This window comes from Bufo gargarizans, chromosome 5 (genome assembly GCF_014858855.1).
Source record: "Bufo gargarizans isolate SCDJY-AF-19 chromosome 5, ASM1485885v1, whole genome shotgun sequence".
Lineage (NCBI taxonomy): Eukaryota > Metazoa > Chordata > Amphibia > Anura > Bufonidae > Bufo > Bufo gargarizans.
In genome coordinates, this window is record NC_058084.1 from 15,266,396 (window position 1) to 15,284,107 (window position 17,712).

Here is a 17,712-nt window from a genome sequence, read left to right on the forward strand (position 1 = left end):
CTGGTCCACTTCAGAAGGCGTATTTTCTGTCCAAGCCATTCTGTTGTTGATTTACTTATATGCTTTGGGTCGATGTCCTGTTGCAACACCCATCTTCTGTTGAGCTTCAGCTGGTGGACAGATGGCCTTAAGTTCTCCTGCAAAATGTCTTGATAAAGTTGGGAATTCATTTTTCCTTCGATGATAGCAATCCGTCCAGGCCCTGACGCAGCAAAGCAGCCCCAAACCATGATGCCCCCACCACCATACTTCACAGTTGGGATGAGGTTTTGATGTTGGTGTGCTGTGCCTCTTTTCTCCACACATAGTGTTGTGTGTTTCTTCCAAACAACTCAACTTTGGTTTCATCTGTCCACAGAATATTTTGCCAGTACTGCTGTGGAACATCCAGGTTCTCTTGTGCAAACTGTAAACGTGCAGCAATGTTTTTTTTGGACAGCAGTGGCTTCCTCTGTGGTATCCTCCCATGAAATCCATTCTTGTTTAGTGTTTTACGTATCGTAGATTCGCTCACAGGGATGTTAGCATATGCCAGAGACTTTTGTAAGTCTTTAGCTGACACTCTAGGATTCTTCTTCACCTCATTGAGCAGTCTGCGCTGTGCTCTTGTAGTCATCTCTACAGGACGGCCACTCCTTGGGAGAGTAGCAGCAGTGCTGAACTTTCTCCATTTATAGACAATTTGTCTTACCGTGGACTTTTATAACCCTTTCCAGCTTTATGCAAGTCAACAATTCTTAATCGTAGGTCTTCTGAGAGCTCTTTTGTGGGAGGCATCATTCACATCAGGCAATGCTTCTTGTGAAAAGCAAACCCAGAACTGGTGTGTTTTTTATAGGGCAGGGCAGCTGTAACCAACACGTCCAATCTCATCTCATTGATCGGACTCCAGTTGGCTGACACCTCACTCCAATTAGCTCTTGGAGATGTCATTAGTCTAGGGGTTCACATACTTTTTCCACCTGCACTGTGAATGGTTACATGGTGTGTTCAATAAAAACATGGTAACATTTAATTCTTTGTGTGTTATTAGGTTAAGCAGACGGTGATTGTCTATTGTTGTGACTTAGATGAAGATCAGATCACATTTTATGACCAATTTGTGCAGAAATCCATATAATTCCAAAGGGTTCACATACTTTTTCTTGCAGTATATTCATGTACATGTGCAGACTGCAGTATAGTGGATAATTCGTTTTTGTTATATAGGGATAGCTTTACGATAGTTACAGTATATTTATCTCCACACTCCAAAGACATACTGACAGGGACCTTAGATTGTGAGCCCCATTGGGGACAGTTGGATGATAATGTCTGTAAAGCGCTGCGGAATTAGTAGCGCTATATAAGTGTGTATAATAAATAAATAGGGAGCACACAGGTAACTGGAATATCCCTTTAAAAATGCAGACTTTTTTTTGTGCTATATTTGCACTCTACAAACAGGACGAGGACAGTAAATAACCCCCCTGAGAGGGATTATTAGTATTAAGTGAATGGAATGCCGCTTTGTGTTTTCAGGCCAGGGAAAGCGTTGCTCCCTGGTGTCACATGGTGACATCCGCACGTGGCATTCGATCGCGTGGAGGCCAGTGACAGTGATCTCCCTGCGGGAGGCCATTCACCGGATAAGCCGGCCGTGTATTCACCCGGACAATGCATTAAACCTGTTGTCAATGCGCAGGGCTTCACATCCTACGCTGGAATGAAGCGTCTGATTGTGTGCGGCTTCCAGGAAATTCTAGATAAACACCGGCTGGATCATCTTTGATTTATCTGGCCGTAAAAAGGATGCGAATAATAAGCCCTGTCCATTGTTACTGGTGTGAATGAACGCGGGGGCGATAGATGAATGATCCCGGAGAATGCACTGATCAGCTGCAGCGTGGCACTCTCTCCCTTTATCCCAATACTTATTGGCAATGGCTGCCGGTGCTGTCACCTCATTGCTATGTAGGATGTCATCACATTGTGTAAATCCTCACGACTTGTCCTCATAGGCATTTCAAGGTAAGGAATGTGTGAACAGCCGAGCCACAGTCATAAACTAAATATTTTTTTATGTCACCTGATTGTGAAACACTCTGCAGTAAACATGTTCCATCTTCCAAGGTGCCAAGTCACAGCAGCCTTGCATTCATAAACCTATCAGTTCTGTTTTCGGATACAGTATTTCAAATTCCCCTATTTCCCAAAATAAAATCTTGGTTACCTGTAGCCACCAATAGAGGTAGCTCATGGTATACAGATTTACACAGCTCCCATTAAAGTCGACAAGTCTTCAGTAAGCTCTTCGGCTCCCTCTAGTTGTGGCAGGAGGTAGGTCAGAATTTTATCATTTATACCCATGATTGTGTTATAAACTACGGGTGGGTGGTTTGTCCCCAATAAAGCTATACTGAGAAATTATTCAGCACTATTAAATCCATCAACTAATTAGATTATAAACAGAAATTAGTGCTACACTTTAATTCTGGGCACTAGAACGTCTGTCTATAAAAATAAAAAAGCCAGAGCTATAGAAAAATTTAATTTTACTACAACATTAAAAATTGGTTACTGCTGGCTATATCATTCGGAGAAACAGATGCTACAAATTATGGGCGTAAGGCTACTTTCACACTAGCGTTTTTTGCGGATCAGTCATGGATTTGCAAAAACGCTTCCGTTACAATAATACAACCGCCTGCATCCGTCATGAACAGATCCGGTTGCATTAGGTCTCATATAGCCAAACGGATCTGTCATGAACTCCATTGAAAGTCAATGGAAGACGTATCCGTTTTCTATTGTGCCAGATTGTGTCATAGAAAACGGATCCATCCCCATTGACTTACACTGTGTGTCATGACTGATCTGTCTTGCTCCGCACCACATCGCGGACAGAAAAACGTGCTTGCTGCGTTATTCTGTCCGCGATGGGGACGCAACCAAACGGGACTGAATGCATTTTGGTACATGCCGTTCCCTCCAGTTCAGTTTTCTCCCATCGACAATGAATGGGGAAAAAAACTGAAGCGTTTTCTTCCGCTATTAAGATCCTATGACGGATCTTAATAGCGGAAATTAAAACGCTAGTGTGAAAGTAGCCTTACTTAAAGGGGTATTCTGATAACAACAAGTACCATCTCCAGCGCTCCCATAGGAATGAATGAAGCGGTAGCACGCATTTCCAACCAGCAGCTCCATCCTTTTCAGCGGGGCTCCACAGAGTACAGGGCCCCTTCTTTTGATCTGATGGTTATCCCCTATCCTGTGGACAGGGTATATCTTGTTATAACCGTAATACCCCTTTAAGGGACAGCACTTATTTAGGAGTCTGTCCTCTTTGTATTGTAACTTATCAAACATAAATAAACAGAATCAGACTACACAGGGTTTGTTTGTAGTCTGTAACCATGGAGACAGATCTAGATCAACTTTGAAGCTGTAGATACAAAACAAGAGTTGTTTTTAATTGAGACCTTTTGCAAAGGTACTTAGGGGGTCATTTAATAACCAGAAATACGCCTATATTAGGTGCATTTCTGACGCAGATTGCGGTGCAAAGGTATGACTTTTACCCGTGCACGCTAGGTCTAAAAAAAAGTGGGCTCTCTTACATTTAGAAGCGGCAGTGCCACCGCCAGCTAGAGGGGATATTAAGACAGACATGTAAAACGCCGTTCTTTATTATTGAGCATTTTAATTTTTATTTTATGCAATACAGTCAATAAAAATGACTGCAAGAGACAGACACCATGGAAAGTAGTCTTTTTTTTTTTTTTACAAAAACACCCAGATGATTGGGATTCCTAAGGTCTCATATTTATAGTAAATGCAAAGTCAACAACATGGAAAGAGCTGAAATGTGCCTTTGTCTCAAAGCTCCACGAAATGTGTAAGCACATCAGCTTGGAGCCGAAAGACAATAAATCCTGCTGACGCTGTGGAGCTTGAATAGCAGAAGTGAGATGTACAGCATTTGCATGGCGCAATGTCATAAGACGCAGTCACATGACAGTTGGGGGGGGGGGGGGGGGGGGGAGGGTAAGCGCCGCAGAACTTCTGCATAATAGAGTTTGCAGAATATTGATCTTAAAGGGGTTACACATAGGTGCAGGTCCCAACCATAGCGATATGCCACCAATCTCTACAACAGGATTCCCAAAGCGTACAAGGGTGGCCACCCTCCATTCGCCATGCGCAATTCACTCTCCTTCGCTTTGGGGGTCCTGTTCTAGAGATAGGCCTGGGTCCCAGAGGCGGTGGTACCTGCACAGGACATTGGTGGCAAATCCTAGCAATACGCCACCAATGTGTTTTATTTGGATGCAAGGGACGAGGATGCTCTTCTGAAGTTAAAGGGGTACTCTGGTGGTTGATCACCGTAGTTTAGTTGCTAGGCAGACCCAAATAAATTAGAGTCTCTGCCTCCTTTTTCTTCTCTCTCCAGCCACACTGCCTCGTTCACACGATACTTTTTTTTTGCGAGTGTACGGGCTGGTTTTTTTGTGTTCCGTATACGGTACCATTCATTTCAATGGTTCCGCATTAAAAACGGAATGTGTTCCGTAAGCATTCCGTTTCCGCATTTCCCGTTTTTACGTTCCGTTGAAAGATAGACCATGTCCTATTATTGCCTGCAAATCACGTTCCGTGGCTCCATTCAAGTCAATGGGTCCGCAAACAAAAAATGCATTCGTATGTCTTCCGTATCCGTTTCCATTTTTTGCGTAGCCATCTATTGAAAATGTTATGCCCAGCCCAATTTTTTCTATGTAATTACTGTATACTGTATATGCCATACTGAAAAACGGACCGGAAAAATGGAACTGAAACAACGGATCCGTGAAAAACGGACCGCAAAAAACGATAAAAGCCATACGTTCGTGTGAACTAGGCCTAAGGGCTGGGATGCAATACCAGATACAACCTGTGGACAAGTGTGGAGCAGTTTCTGGGGGAATAAAAAAAAAAAAAAAAGTTCTCCCCTTCGTCCTTGGTAAAACCCTTTTGGCACTGGTCAAAGAACTCGATAACATGGTCCCTAGCAATACTATTTTATAGAAAGTGCGGAAATCCCCTTTAAGGAGCACTACACAAAAATACATACATATCCTGCAACTCATCCCCTTACGTCTGCGCTATGCAGCCCTTTCTTAGGGGCAGTTTACACGGGCAGATAATCGGACAGACTAGCCACGACGGAAGCCATGCTGGATACCACCCACCTTTCCCAGAAACGGATGAAGCGCACTGCCATGGCTGAAGGACGTCCGCTTACTGCAGATTTAGCGACAATGGCTCCATAGCACAATGATAATAACGGGCGGTGTTCTCCTTTATTCAGAACAAATAACATTGTATCAAGTAATACACTGAGAATTCCGCTGCTTCCACTCGGAGACGTCTTGGATGTTGTGGGTGAATATTTTCTTTTTTTTTACCTTATAAGCCAAGTCTGGTCTCCGCGAATAATCCGGCACCTTCCACTGAGAGACCGGAAGCCGAGCGGAACAGGAACAAACAACGTGCGCAGCTACGAGGCAGAGCTTGCAGACAACATTCCCAAGGAAGCGCTATTATTCAGGACTTATCAGATTGGAAGCAAACAGTGACCCGTTCCCTGGCACCTCTGATCCTGTTTACCTGGTTTGAAGTCACCCTAACCCCCTCCCCCGCCACAGTGAGAAAAAATAGCAGTCAATGGCCATTGCTAGGAGTCTCCGCCGCAGCCACTGAGACTCGGCCCGCCTGGCAATTCCCAGCCAATTCCAGAGGAACAGGACACGTTCGTAGTAAATAATTCCTTTTTTTATTATTTGTTTTTTTGTTTTGTTTTTCCCTTTCAGTGAACCGTCGCCTAACAATAGTGAGAGCAGCTCCAGTCGTGTTTCACAGGAAGTGCTGACTGGGCCTGAGGGTGACGTGGGGTCACAAGGTGCTGGTGTTCATCCCACGATTCCTGGAAGACGCAGATTCCAACGGAGATCGCTTTCGGAGGGCGATGTATATGAGGCTGGGTTCAGACCTGAGCGTACGCTCTGTATGCGTGATTGTACGGGCGTTTGCAATCGCGCATACAGAGACAAGCGAACGCCCATTGACGCGCGTTCCCGCTGAAGTCTATGTACGGGAACGCGCGACAAGACGCCCCAAAGAAGCTCATGTACTTCTTGGGGCGTCTGGCGCTTTACAGCGCGATCGGACGCGCTGTAAAACACCCAGGTGAGAACCATTCCCATAGGGAATCATTGGTTCTTACCTGTTGAGCGTTTTACAGCGCGTAGCAACGCGCTGTAAAACGCTCAGGTCTGACCCCAGCCTTAGACAGTGGCATGGACGGCAATTCCAAAATGAAATGCTACACGGTCGAGTACCATTATTCTGACCACTTCTTTCGACATTGGCAGCCCGTAGCTGAGCTGGCTCGGGGGGTATATAAGGTGGGCTGAGCTGGCTCGAAAGGGGGGGTATATAAAGGTGTACTGAGCTGACTCCGAGGGCATATAAGGTGTGATGAGCTGGCTCAGGAGGGGGCTATATAAGGTGGTAAGGTGGGCTGAGCTGGCTCGGGGGGGGGGGGGGGGGGTATATAAGGTGTACTGAGCTGACTCCGAGGGTATATAAGGTGGGCTGAGCTGGCTCGGGAGGGGGTGGGGGGTATAAAAGGTGTGCTGAGCTGGCTCGGGGGGGGGGGGGGGGGGTATAAAAGGTTTGTTGAGCTGGCTCGGGGGGGGGGGGGGAGGGGGGGTATATAAGGTGTGTGAAAAGTTGTCTGCACACATATTCTCCGACACTAACAAATGCTCCCCCATAGGCCGGGCCCCTCACAGCTAATATACTTACCTGGCTCCCTGAGCCGCTTCTGGTTCCCCGACCACCGCTGCTGCTGCTCCCAGAGCGCGGATAAAAAACATCTGGTGTTGGGGTAGGAGAGGGCAGTCAATGGCAGGTGGTGATGGGGACGAGCCTCCCTAGCATCGCGGGTGATGTTAGGGAGGCTCGTCACCACCTGCCATTGGCTGCCCCCGACACCGGATGTTTTCAACCGTGCACAGGGAGAAGCAGCAGCGACGGTGGGGGGACCAGGAGAGGCGCAGGGAGTGGACAGCCAGGTAAGTATAATCAGTGTGAGGGGCCCGGCGTATGGGGGAGCATTTGTTAGTGTCGGATAACCTCTTTACTATCATGGATAAAAGGGGCAATTTATCAGAGCTTCAGGAAGGGATGATTTTAGGCTTTCAGGCCCCGGGTGGTGATATTTCTGAAACTGCGCAATGTGAACTGTTCTCCTGCTGCTCTGGTGAAAGTGTATGTTGAGTGGCACCATTGAGAATGAGATGTGGAAACTGCAGAGGACCACGTGCCACTGATGCGAGAGGTGAACATCGGCTATGAAGGTGCACGAGGGTGGACCGACACGCTACAGTGGAGCAGCTCACCGCCAAAATGACCCAGCGGGCACCAGACGAGGGTCTAACAGTTCAGAGAACCCTACTGTGTATGGGGCTCCGGAGCAGACAGATAACGAAGTTGTATTCGCAGAAAAGGCTTCAGTTTTCACTGTATCGGAATTGGACCTATATATTCAGACGCCTCATATTAACATCCGATCTCTGTATTCATTTCGTATCCTAGAACAGACGCCCAAAATATTGATATCAGATATGGATATCAGACCCTGCATCTTTACATCAAACCCTAGAGCAGAGCCCTAAATTAATGTCAGACTCCAAACCAAACCCCTTAAATATTTTCTACCCAAGATCAGACCGTTATATCAATAATATCAGACCCCAGACCAAACCACCTATATTACAACCAGCCCCCGGACAAGACCCTCTTAATATAGTCAGATCCTTCATATTAATATCAAACACCAGACCCCTTAAATATATGGATACCCCAGATCAGACCCCTTATATTAATATCAAAATCCAAACCAGATCCTTATGAAAATACCAGACCCTAGACCATACGCCCAGACTTCATTCAGACCCCTAATTAAATTTGGATTACAGACCCAATCTCTAAATATTTCGGACCCCAGAACAGACTACACAAATACCCTCCTCTTTCCCAGATGCCACCGACATCATCCAGTACACATTGGGTTAATCCAATAGCTAATGGCTGTTTTGGGGGAGTTTTTGCCTCCCTACCAGATAAAAAGTATATATAACCAGGTGAAAACATGGTGGCCCTCAGCAAACTAGGTGAGTGGCTGTGTCTGCCCCTGGGGCACGTAATACGGGGCATCTATTCTCAGAACTATTTTGCTGATGTATCAAACACAAGCATATTCAGGAATTGCTAGACATGCAACTTTCTAAAACACAAGAATTTACAATAAGGCTAGGTCTACGCGACGACATTTGGCACGCGACAATTTTTATAATGGCAGTCTATAGTGTCGCACTGCAACATGCCACATGCTGCGATTGCAACGCGACAGTTGCAGAAAATCCATTTGGGACAGATTTTTCTGCGAATGTCGCGTCGCAGCATGTTGCAGTGCGAATCCATAGACTGCAATTATAACAATTGTCAAGCGACATTGGTGCGACAAATGTCGTTGTGTAGACGTAGCCCTAGTCAATTGAAAAAGAAGACCTCACTGGTGACGGCCGGCGCCACCCATAAGCAGAGTAGGCCGCCGCGTAGAGCGCACTCTTGCTGGAGTCTGGCCGCAATAGAAGTCACAGTAGCAGACTGCTACTAGCAGTGGCGTTGCGAGGGGGGTGCTGCGGGTGTGGGCCGCACCGGGTGACATGTCTGATGGGGGTGATCCCGGTCCGGACCCAACACGCAAGCCTGTACAGCCAGCCCCTCCCCTTTAAACTTACACTGTCCAAGCTCCCTGGTGGCGGCAGCCCCGGCGCTGCACTATCCTCCTGAGCGCGTACAGCGTCAGGATGTAGTGCGCACACTATGACCTGACGCTGCACACTGTCAGGTGACAGTACAGCGCCGGCGGGAAGACGGGAGCGCGAGGAAGAGGAGCCGCAGCATTCCAAGTAAAAGTATGTAGTTAGATCTGCCTGCTGCGATGATTTAAGTTTTGATGGGGGGCATTGGGGGCTGAGTGTGTGTGTGTGTGTGTGTGTGTGGGGGGGTCTTTGGGCTTATTTGAGGTCTGAAGGGGGTTGAGTGGGGGTCCTTGGGCTGATCTATTGTTCTATTTTACTATTTTTATTATTTGGTCGAAAGGCTGATTGGGGGAGGGGGGATTGTAACGGGACTGCTGTAGAATATCAAAAATTAGCTGGTCAAGTAAAATGTTGCATGCAAAAATCATTAAATAGGTGGCCGACCAAAAGGGGGCGGGTCAATGGGGCGGCAAAATTAGCTTTTGCCTAGGGTGGCAAAAATCCTTGCACCAGCCCTGCCGTCAGGAATACATGGAGGTTGTCCTGTAGGCCAGCAACGTACGAAGGAGCTTCTAGAGGAAAATGGCAACATAATACCGCGTCTAATGGATTCCTATGGAATGTAACACATAGACTTTATGGGACCCCCTACATTTCTATTAGTGCCGTATTACAGCTCACACACTATGGCGGTCGAACGCACACCATCATTTAAGTTTCCGTCTTATGGTCACAACATTCGGATCTCTCCACGGAAAGATGGAAAAACCATAAGTCTGCAAAAGAGAAAGATTCTTCCCATCTCCCCCCCACTTTCCTACCTAGGATGGGGATGAGGTTGGGGGAGGCACCCCGCATTTAAGACTGATTCCAAGTCCTTGAGAAAATGCAGCACAGTGACAGCTGGGACTCATGGGAGGACTCCGCTGAGGGAATCAAAGACAATGAGTAACTTTCCCACCGGTGGACTTATGAAAGGTAATAAATACCCTGCAATGTGCACCGCAGCTTCTAGGATTGTCCTTTATCTCAGCAAAGTACATGGACTTAAAGGGGAACTCCACCTTTACAAAGTGAAAAGACTGGTTTCTCTACGGTCTGTACTAATTGCGCCATCTCCGTTTTGGACTGAAGGCTTAAAGGAACTGGGGGCAAACTGGTTGCTATGAACGTGTCTGACAGTTCTCCATAGCAACCAGTCTGTCCCCAAGCTGGGCTGGCGCTGGGCTGACACCACTGATTGGCCGAAATGGTCACATGTCATAGCTGGATATGAGTGAACAGAGTCCGCTGGGGGGTCTGGGCAGCGTCAGGATTGGCTTGCTATATTATAGCATTTTAAAGGGGTCGTCCACTTTTTACTGTTGATGACCTATCCTCAGGAGCGGTGAACAGGTGTAATTACATCTCAGCCGTCCCATTCACTTCTATGAGCCATCCCACTACAGAGCCATCCCATAGAAGTGAATGGGGACGCCATACTTGTAATAACACCTGATCACCACTGCGATTGCTGCGGCGAGCAGGTAAACAGAGCAGAGAAGGCAGCGCTCGTACAAGAGCTGCCTTCTCTCCAAACAGCTGAACGGCGGGGGTGCCAGGAGTCGGACCCCCACCAATCTGATATGGATGACCTATCCTGAGGATATGGTCATCAATATAAATAAAGCGGACAACCCCTTTAAGCCTTGGGGCTTGACAACCCTTTAAACATCTGCTTGCACAGCTGGTGGGGGTCTGGTACCCAAGGTACCAGCGTATGAAGGTCTAAAAACAAGCTAGGGGATGGTGCTCATATTGCGGCCATCAAACAGCGGCTCCACAATATACAGGGTCCGGCCACGTGCGCACTACATCATGGATGCAGGCCCATTGACTTGAATAGGTCCGCAATCCAAGAGACACCGTGCAGAACAGAGGCACGGATCGGAAGCCCACAGAAGCAATATGGAGTGCTTCTGTGGGTTTTCTGTCCGTGCCTCCGCACCGCAAAAAAATAGAACATAATCTATTTCTTGGCAGCGCGGACGGATCGCGGACTCCGTCACGTTGAATGGGGTCTACAACCGCCTGCACCGGCCACACAGACAGCGGACGTGCATTTGTGGTCCCCAATGCACGGCACGAGCCGCACACGTTTGTGTGCATGAGGCCTAACCCAGTGGATCACCTGCAGTGACTACATTGTAACAAACTCTCAGCTCTGTACATGAACCAGGGGATCAAATCCCACCAGGAGGAATATCGGCATGGAGTTGGATCGCTCACCCCATGTTCAGAAATTCCCATACATTATATCCCACCCCGAGCTCCACCACACATGGCTATACATCGTCTCCTCTGCTGCAGACAAGGACTGGACTGAATTAAAAGGGGCATTCCAGATGGGACAACCCTTTAATACACATCGCTTGGTCCTCAGCACCACCCTGTGAAGACCCCTTGTGGGTACAGTCCGTCCTCTATCAAAACAGCCCCAAAATATACCAAAGAGGCAGAAAAGAAAGCACTTCCTGGTTCTGTGCAGTCATATGATGTATCACATGACTTCTCTCGACCAGTCACATGATCCTTTTCATAACTGCTGACTGGTTAAGAGGTCACATGACAGCACAGAACCAGGAAGTGCTTTCTTTCCAGCCCCTCCCCCTCTTGTTACTTTGATGGGCTGGAAGGCCTCATGCAGTCAGATGGAAAGGATTGCAGGTCAGGAAGAAGTGGGCTTTGTACAAATTTACTGCAAAGCGAGTGGTTTAAGGGCAGGGCGAAAATGTCCCAATTGAGGACGCCATCTCTGTAATACAGACAACAAACCGCAGTGTCTGCATGAGGCCCATCAGACTGATGCTTCAATGTAAAAGACATCTGTCATAGGGACAGGTCCCCTTTAAATCTCCTGTAAGCAAATCAGAAATCGATATTCCCACCGCGACCAACGAATCAATGAGCGCATTTCTTATGAAGATATGAGGAGTCCTGATTTATGGGACCGCCGCCCACAGCAGATCAGAGCCCCTGACGTTGGATTGCCCCGTCCTGTAGATTGGGGTCAATAGACGTAGACAAGGTCTAGCAGATATTATACGTGAAGCACCCCTTCGATCCTCACACCTCCGGGCAGCGGCCAAAGCCTGAAGTCCAAGCTCCACAGGGGGGCATTTCCAGCCGAGTGACTACAATAACCTTGACCGCTCTCCACCCTGGCACATTGTGTCACAGGGGGTGACAAACAAAGCAGGCGCCGGAGCAGCAGAACCTTCAGCGTTAGGGTCCATTCACACATCCGTATGTGTTTTGCAGACCGCACATCGCCGGCACCCTCATAGAAAATGCCTTTTCTTGTCCGCAATTGCGCATTCCGGCTCTATTGAAAATGAATGGGGGGGCGCGTCTGTCCGCAAAAATCGCAGAACGGATGCGGACCCATTTTGCGGACGTGTGAATGGACCCCTAGAGGGGAGATCCGGGAATTTGATATTGATGACCTATCCTCAGGACAGCGGAGATCCCCCAATCAGTTTCTCCATGAGCGCTCTGGCCCCTTCCATGTGACATCCTGTACATCGGTCACGGGGCTAGGTGAAGCTCAGGCCCATTCAAGTGAATGGGGCCGAGCTGCAATACCCAGCATCACCACTATACGGCGCTGTGAATGCTAAGCAGTGAGGAGACCGCAGCAATGTCTCCAAACAGCTGATCGGCAGGGTTCCCAGGAGTTGGACCCCCGCTGCTCTCATATTGATGACCTATCCTGGGGACAGGCCATCAACATCAAATTCCTGGATAGCCCCTCTAAAGCTTTTGAAACTTCCAGATTGGAAAAAAAAAAAAAAAACCTCTCTGTTCCTTACCATTTTCAAAAATCTATGCTTGCTGTCAGTGAATGGGACCATCCTGGCTTCTGGCCAGTGGGTTGAAACCTGTACAGACGTAGCACTTAGAGTGTTACACATTACCTGCAGTGATAGGCTGCTTTCACACTAGCGTTCGATCGGATCCGTCTGCATTATTTTGGCATATAAAAGCTAAGTGTGAAAATAGCCTCGGACGGATCCGTCCAGACTTTCAATGTAAAGTCAATGGGGGACGGATCCGCTTAAAGATTGAGCCATATTGTGGCATCTTCAAACGGATCCGTCCCCATTGACTTACATTGTAAGTCTGGACGGATCCGCACGCCTCCGCACGGCCAGGCGGACACCCGAACGCTGCAAGCAGCGTTCAGCTGTCCGCCTGTCCGTGCGGAGGCGAGCGGAGCGGAGGCTGAACGCCGCCAGACTGATGCAGTCTGAGCGGATCCGCATCCATTCAGACTGCATCAGGGCTGGACGGAAGCGTTCGGGTCCGCTCGTGAGCCCCTTCAAACGGAGCTCACGAGCGGACCGACGAACGCTAGTGTGAAAGTAGCCATACATTGTATCAAACTATCAAGTCAGGAGAAGGATTGCTGCTGCTGGCTAGAAATGTAGCAAACCCCCAGCTGTGAAAAGTATTAGCATAGGCAGGTACTGACAGCAACCGAATCCTTGAACATAATGAGTAATGGAAAACTCGGAGTATATGGTGACTTTATTCCTAGTTAAACTTTACCCACATAAAACTGGAAGACGCCTTTAAGCGGACACGCACCATTCATCAAATCAAACATTCGCTTCTGAAGAATCTGAAAAAATAAGTCGAAGAAATCTGAGAATTATCTAAAATTTGCGACACAGAAGAACTTTGCCTCCTCGTCCTTAGGTAGCCAAGGGTTTCATTTTCTTTGTTTTAAAAGGTGGTATTCACATGTGGAGGTTTCTGCAAAAACGAGGCAGCACTCCAAAAATAAAGTGAAGATGGTGGACCCTTTATTGACCCCTCTGCAACGTTTCAACCGCTCAATGCTTGATAAAGACTGCAGAGGGGTCAATAAAGGGTCCACCATCTTCACTTCACTTTATTTTTGGAGTGCTGCCTCGTTTTTGGATACGCGATATGATATATATATATATATATATATATATCATATTACACACACACACACACACACACATTACAGGAGTTATTACAGCAGGGGGGCATCAAAGCTACAGGGGCACTGCTGGAGGGGCATTATAAATATTGGACACCACATGGAGGGCATTGCTACTAATGAGTTTGCTCAAGCATCTCTCTATTCAAACACGACACATGAGCGATTGGGGTGTAATGATCAGTGGGGTTCCCAGTGTCCGTACTAGGGATCGACCGATTATCGGATTTACCGATATTATCGGCCGATATTGAGGATTTTGAACACTATCGGTATCGGCATCTATTTTGCCGATATTCCGATAGCGTATGGGGAACACAGATCGCGCTGCTGACAGCGCTCTCCGTGTTCCCCTTAGCAGCACAGGGGAGAAGGAAGCAGTGTCTCCTCCCCCTGTGCTGCTGCCGCCAATGAGAGGACAGGGGACAAGAGAAGGGGAGGGGCTGTGGCCACTGCGCCACCAATGCTTAATACTGGGGTTGGGGGGGGGACTGCACCAATGTCTAATACTGGGCTTGGGGGGGCGCACTGCGCCACCAATGTCTAATACTGGGGGGCGCACTGCGCCACCAATGAAGCTTAATCTCTAATTTATTCATATACAGGAGGCGGGAGCTGCAGGATCACACAGCCGGCTCCCGACCTCTATGAGCAATAGCTGCGATCTGCGGTAGTTAACCCCTCAGGTGCCGCGGATCGCAGCTACAGCTCATAGAGGTCGGGAGCCGGCTATGTGATCCTGCAGCCAGCTCCCGCCTCCTGTATATGAATAAATTAGAGATTAAGCTTCAATGGTGGCGCAGTGCGCCCCCCCAAGCCCAGTATTAGACATTGGTGCAGTCCCCCCCCCACCCCAGTATTAAGCAAAGCATTGGTGGCGCAGTGCACCTCCCCCCCAAGCCCCCCCAGTATTAAGCATTGGTGGCGCAGTGCGCCTCCCCCCCAAGCATTAAGCATTGGTGGCGCAGTGCGCCTCCCCCCCCCCCAAGCCCCCCCAGTATTAAGCATTGGTGGCGCAGTGCGCCTCCCCCCCCCCCCCCCAAGCATTAAAAACATTGATGGTGCAGTGCGCCCCTCCACGGCTCCGATCGGTTACCATGGCAGCCAGGACGCTATTGAAGCCCTGGCTGCCATGATAAGCTCCATGCTGCTGTGTGCACAAAGCACAGAGCAGCAGGGACAGTGTGAGCTCCTATTAGATCTCTATCAGGGTGAATAGGACAAGGGTTCTAGTCCCTAAGGGGGCTAAAAGTTAGTATAAAAAAAAAAAAAAAAAAAGTTACAAAAATAAAACACCAAAATATTAAGTATAAATGAAAAAGATTTACAAAAAAAAAATACACATTAACAATAAACATTAATTTTCAGCAGATTTGTGGGAATTTTTATTTTTTTTCTCAAAAATGAAAATTCCCAGAATATCGGTATAAATTATCGGCTATCGGCCTGAAAGTTCACAAATTATCGGTATCGGTATCGGCCCTAAAAAATCAATATCGGTCGATCCCTAGTCCGTACCCTCCCCCATTAGAGCCTCTACCCGCTCGCATGGGACCTGCAGATGACTGTTGGTGTCTCGGCCTTCTATGTGTGTGGTCAGTCTCTGATGACTTCATTAAATAGATTCCTGAACGGGGTTGATCCTGCTGCTTGAAAGGACACCCGTCTTGTGAAAATTGGTTGCAGTATTCCAGAGGGAGAAAAAAAAAAAAAAAAAAAAACGACTGTATGAAGGCTTCAGTGCACTGAGGGGTGGGGCAACTCCGCTTTCCCGTGCTGGCCACGCCCCTCAGTGCACTGAAGTCCTCATCTGCATAAGGCAGGCAAGCTCAACCTGCGGCCCTCCAGCTGTTGTAAAACTACAACTCCCACAATGCCCTGCTGTAGGCTGTTTGGGGCATGCTGGGAGTTGTAATTTTGCAACAGCTGGAGGGTCGCAGTTTGAGCATGCCTGGCGTAAGGAATAAAAAAGTGTTTTTTCTCAGGAACGCCCCCAAGAGATTTTCACAAGGCAAGTAGCATTTTTATCAGCAGGATCAACCCTACAAGGCACTGTGCTTGGTTTAATAGAGTTGATCCTGCTGAAAGTGGTTTCTTCCCAATTACATTTATGGTACCGTAGATCAATATGCCACAACTGATCGATCGCGGGGGGGGGGGTCCCCATCGATGGAAACACAGGTACCATGCCCAAATGTGCCTGAATGATTTGGAAATCTGCAGTAAGCGATGAAACCTGTAAACCCTGTGCTCGGCCCCGCTACTGTAATCCTCCGAGGACCTTACCGCAAGCACACGGATCTCTGCAGGCCTCGGTCTGGTGGACGGGACAACTCTGCTGCATATGAAATCGACTGGACTTCAGACTGATACATTGTAACAAACCATCAACTTGGAGATATATTACTACATTGGTTGCTATGGGCAACGAAGCCAGTTTTGATAAATCGCCCCCGTAAGGAGCAGACTGTCACACAGCAAAACTTTACTTACATGAAACTGGAACCACAAGAACGAAAGGAGCGATCACCCCCCCCAGCAGATGGCGATCCCAGCCCCCGGCTCTCGTCTGCGTCCCTGCGGTTTTGATATCTGATCCGATGTCGTCTGCGATCGTTAGTGAAACGCGATCCTTGTTTTGCACATTTATAGAGCGGCTGCTGCCAGTCACCGGAGGACGGGCCGTCTGGAGGCCCCAAAACCGGCACCTACAATATCACAAAACATCCGCTGCTCCAAGCGATCGGTCAGGAGACGGCTCCGCTCCACCGCAGTCATGCGAAATCCCACATTACAGCAAAACAAATCCGCCCTCCTGATCTTCTACAACAGGGGATGGTCCCGCAGCCCAACTCTTACCGTTTGTGTCAGTCTTTACTGTACTTCGGTGGCACTTTATTCACATTTCAGGATGCTATGCCATAATGTATCTGTGCAAGTCTGCTGCTTAGCGCACAAGATTGTGTACAGACTGGATACAACTGTAGCCTCCGCCCCTGGCTGCCAAAAAGAATCTTCCCATTCACTGGCAACAAGCAGAGATCTTGACATTTGTAAGCAATTGAAACATACCTTAAAGTAGTATGCCCATCTTGGAATTAGGGTCTCCATCTGCAGGAAAAGTCTATTACAAGGCTTTATTAGAAGCCTCCTTTCCCAGTTTTCCATTCTCCTGGCACATGTACTTCTCACAGTCAGGGGTTACGGCCACCATTGTGGCCGCGCTTGCGCAGTGAGATGAAGTCATTTGCATACTATAGTGGCCAAGGTCGCAGGAGCGCACATATCCACGCCTGCACAGCAGAAGCTGTCCTGGCCCCTGCTCTGCAACGCATCAGGTTTTAATAGAACAGCTCCAGCGCTTGCGCAGTGAGATGAAGTCATTTGCATACTATAGTGGCCAAGGTCGCAGGAGCGCACATATCCACGCCTGCACAGCAGCAGCTGTCCTGGCCACTGCTCTGCAACGCATCAGGTTTTAATAGAACAGCTCCAGCGCATGCGCAGTAGCCGGTCTATACAGCTATGATGAACCAGAGAATTGGGATTGCACAGGCAAGCAGCCCGATGACATCATTACAGCAGCACTTGACTGTGCTTTCATTCAAATGGAACGCATCCACCTGCTAAATGTCCAGGAAGTGCCGAGCGCTGCTGTGGAGATGGGACAACCCCTTTATTTTTTTTTGCAGACCCATAGAAATTAATGGGTCCATCCGTGGGCTCTGTGCAAGAAACGTGGACCGGATGCGGACTGAAAATAAGGTAGTTTACATTAAAGAGGTTTTCAGAGAATGAGGTCATCAGTATCCGATCGTGGGGGTCCAACACCAATCAGCTGATCAA

General features: G+C 48.2%; 1 protein-coding gene across 2 annotated transcripts in view; it reads right to left on the bottom strand.

Annotated features, from left to right (window-relative positions):
- SLC45A4 (solute carrier family 45 member 4) overlaps nucleotides 1-17,712 on the bottom strand; it is a 96,736-nt gene that overhangs the window by 22,955 nt on the left and 56,069 nt on the right. The window lies entirely within an intron of this gene.